Genomic DNA, 4,404 nt, shown 5'->3' with positions numbered 1-4,404 from the left:
CCCAAGGAGAAGAGCTCCCACAAAATTTCAGGTGGGGCTTCATTGGCTGGGCTTCAGGCATGTGTCCTTTCCTTAACCAACCACTATGTCAGAGGAATGCGGTGCTTTCATTGGTCAATCCTGGGTCATATAAACACCCCACCCCACAGAGTGTGAACTGCTAGAGGAAGAAGAGGAATCATGTGGGTTTGATTTTGGGGGAGGGAACAGAAACAATAGAATTCACTACAGCTTCCATAGAGGGGGTCACACATTTGTTCTGCTCCTGAGTTTCCATACTTTTTCCAGAAGTCTTACTCCTTCTGAGGTCCTCCAGCCTCAATCCATTCCAATGAGGCCATGATTATCACATCCTCTCTCAAGCCAGGTTAGGCCTGGGGAATCAACCTGAAGGAACCTGACTGTAGCTGTCACCCAGGGTGTGACTTAGTGAACCCAGGACTAAGGGGGAGGTTATGTGACTGTGCTGGCTAATGCCAACAGGGGTCAAGACAGGCTTCCTGGAGAAGGTGAGTGGGAGGATGTCCCAGCTGAGGTCTGACAGATGGATAGAATTAGGCAGAAAGTCCCATATCCAATCTTCCCCAGATTCCCTCTTGCACAATCTGGAAAGTGGTTGGGCTTAGACCTGCATCTGAGCTCCAGGTGAGCTGATGTGAAGATGCAGAGAGGCAAGCTTCGAGCCCCTGGAACTTGGGGTTATGTTCACAGTCAGCCAGCCAGCAACTAGCTTTCCTGGGTGTTTACAAAGAGTGCTACTGGTAGTGATGGTTAGAGGTACTGTGCACCATGGCATGATAGACCCTGCTGGTGGCCTCATCACTCCTCTTCTGCAGTCAGGCTTATGAGATGGTAATTTACCTTGTCCATTTCAGATGGGCAACCTGATGCTTGGAGATGCTGATCCCTGTGATGTGGCTCATGACCTTGGTGAAGAGACAAAACTTTTTCTGCAGACAGTAGCTCAGGGACTCCAGGTGGCTTTAAGAGTCAGGCCTCATGGGCCTGAGGGACTCCCTGAAGTCCCTGCAGGCCACCTGCCTCCTATTAGATGCTGGGGGAAGGAGATTTTCTGGGTGCCCCTGGGTTTCCCTGGTCCTATCTCCCTAGCCCCTCAGGTCCTCCCGGTTGTGTGTCTGAGACCAGAGTCTGTGGGAGGGGAAGGAGGTGGAGAGATAACACCTGCCCTAGGCTGTCCTAGACCATTTGGGTGTGAGGTTGGGGCTGGGGAGGGAGTCGCCGAGCTCTGAGGGCTACACGTCATCACCAGGAGCCAGTACTCTGCCACAGTGTTGGTTCCTAGAATGGAATTTCAGATCTGAGTCCTCTTCTGGAACTCGGTTTAGGTCTTGTGAAGTGGTAGCCTTAGACTTGGGAGGAAGAGGCAATGACTGCAGGCCCACAGTCATCTGAGGGAATGGGTGGGCTCAGGAGCAGCAGAGGGAAAGGAAGGCCTCCATGAGGAGACCTGGTACTACATGGAGGATGATGATTCTGTAGTGCTCCCAACACCAGCATGGCAGGACGTATTGAGTAGGGTATGGAAGTGCACTTGGCACAATGGCGGCAGACTGAGGCTCTTGGAGGAGAATAGTGACCAGATTGCAGAGAACAGTGACCAGGCAGAGCCTACTGGTGAGGTCTAGGGTGCCCAGACAAGCACCAGACTTCACTCTAGCTGGCGGAGGGGAGTGTCGGGAGTAGAAAGATACAGCAAGGATCAGAAGAGGAGTCTGGCTGGGTTTACCAAGTCTCACCATCCACCATCCATCTACCCATCCATGCTCCCAACTTCCCCCCCCCACCTACACACCCACTCATCCATCCATCCTTCCATCCCTCCATCCTTCCATCCATCCATCCATCCATCTATTCATCCTTCCATCCATCCATCCATTTGTTCAGTAAGTTCATGCATCAGGGCATGACCTTCTGAGGGTCCTGGTAAATGGCTGTTGGGGGCTGAAGACAGCTGATTCTGAATTCTAAGAACAGTTTTCACTCTTGTTATTTCTCCCTGGCCAGGAGAATGGATGAAATTCATAACTTTGAATCTTACTTTATTTCCCAATCCCCTTTTTCTGAGATACACCAAGCACTTTGCACCACTGGTCTTGGCACTTGCTGACCCCTTGACCAGAATTTCTTTCCTAAGCTATTTGCATAACCAGCTCCACTCAAGTTGTAGAACTTTCCTTAAACATTGCCTCTTCCGAGAAGCCCTCCCTCACGGTCCAATCTAACTAGGTCTTTCCTCTTATATTCTCTTATACCACACATAGTTGTGTCATTTCACTGAGGGTGCATTGGGGTCAAGGATCTTTGTCTGTCATGTTGATGGCTTTAGCCTCAGTATTCAGAACAAATCTTACATATAACAAGAGCTCAATAAACATTTAGGGGTGCATGATGGACAGATGAGTGTGTACCTTGGAATGGGAGAAATGTCTGGGCTGGAGTGAAGAGAGCATGTGGGTGCTGGGGGCTGCTCAGTAGGGCCGCTTTCCTCAGTGGGCCCAGGGCAAGGCAAGAAGGATATGGGAACAGGAGCAAATGCATGGGGCTCTCTAACTCCAAAAACTGCATTGCCTGAGTACCCAGTTATCCTCTGTTAGAACATAACTCAGCCAAGATCCCTGCTACTTTATAGAAAGGATCACCTTTCCTCTAGCATCCAGTAACATGTTTCTCATTTTCATGCACATCAGAAGCAACTTTGTTTCTAGCAGCATTTTGTTCATGATGATGTATGTATTCTCTAGGATGATAGGAGCTTTCTCTACAACTCTCTGTACTTCTTTATGAACCCTCACCAGAATTACCTTTAACATCCTTAGTTCTGCCATGAGCTTATTCAAGGCAATCTAGGCTTTTACTCTATTGTTGTTGTTAGCTGCCATTGAGCTATTGCCCAGTCCATGGTGACCCCATGCATAGTTGAATGAAATGCTGCTCAGTTCTGCACCATCCCATGATCAGTTGCAGATCCAATTATTGTGATCCACAGAGTTTTCATTGGATGCTTTTTTTGCACTAAATTGCCAAGTCTTTCTTGCTAGTCCATCTTAGTCTGGACTGTTACCTGTTCATCATCACCAAACCAAACCAAACCAAACCAAACTCACTGCCATCAAGTCATTTCCAACTCATAGTGACCCCCATTTGTTTTCCAAGGTGGTAAATCTTTATGGAAGTAGATTGCCCTGTCTCCCTTCTGTGGAGCAGCTGGTGGGTTTGAACCACTGGCCTTCCAGTTAGCAGTCAAGTGCCTTATTCACCAGGCCACCTGAGTTCGTCATCATAACAACACACAACTCTCTACTGATAGATGGGTGGTAGCTGTGTATAAGGTGCATTGGGAATCAAACCCAGGTTTCCCACGTGGAAGGCAAGTATTTGACAACTGAGTCACCAAATTTTACTATAAAATGCCTCAAACTTCTTTTAGCCTCTACCCATTACCCAATTCTAAAGTCACTTTCACATCCTCAGGCTTTATTACAGTAACACTCCAGTACCAAAATCTGCACCACATGCCCTGGGGTCCATTCTCCTTTGTGTGACTTTCTTGGTCTCAGTGAAGGGCAGCAGGCTATAGAAAGGCAGCTCAAGATGTTCTTCATTCCACAAGATGCCAAGTGCCAGGCATACAACCACCAAGGGCACCCTGGGAAAGGCTGGTGAAGGACCAGTGGGAGAGAAGCCTTACTACTACGCAGTGTGGAATGTGAGAATGGTCTCCTTCTCTCCCTGTCCCCCAAACACCTGAGCACAGACAGATGCTGAGGCAGTTCTGGTGACTCTAAGTATCTCCAGGTTACTGTAACTGCAGCTTGTGGATTCGAGAACATGCCTGGCTCTAAGAAGAGCACAAGGGGTTGGGTTCCCTTGGTCCTACCATGGTGATGAGCACCCTTCTCCCAGCCCCCCCCCCAAATGCTACAGCACCTCCATTCAGGCCACCCAGGATTGTTCCCCCCAACACTCCAGCCCCCCAGTCTTGGACAGCACTGTCCTGCATGGACACCAGAGGTCAGAAGTTGTGTGACATGTCTGCTGTTGGTCAGATGTGATGGCTAATTTTTTTTTTTAATTTTTTTATTGTGATTTGGGTGGAAGTTTACAGATCAAATTCATTTTCCATACAGCAGTTCATACACATTTTGTTTCATGACATTAACTGCAATTCCCCACAATGTAACAGCTTTCTTCCCACTTCCTCCCCATAGTTACCTCTTCCCTGTGTCCTTCTTTTCTATGAATTCCTGCCCCCTGAGCTAACTCCCTTTGCAAATAGTTCCCTTTTATTCCTCCACGATTGATTGTTCTAAGGAGTATATCCACTTGATGTAAATTTTTGCCCTATGTGCCAGTCTATTTTTTTTTTTTTTTTTATTGTGATTT

The sequence above is a fragment of the Orycteropus afer genome, unplaced genomic scaffold (assembly GCF_000298275.1).
Source record: "Orycteropus afer afer isolate SDZICR_OR568_19922 unplaced genomic scaffold, OryAfe1.0 scaffold00009, whole genome shotgun sequence".
NCBI classification, from domain to species: Eukaryota; Metazoa; Chordata; class Mammalia; order Tubulidentata; family Orycteropodidae; genus Orycteropus; species Orycteropus afer.
This window is presented reverse-complemented; position numbering follows the sequence as displayed.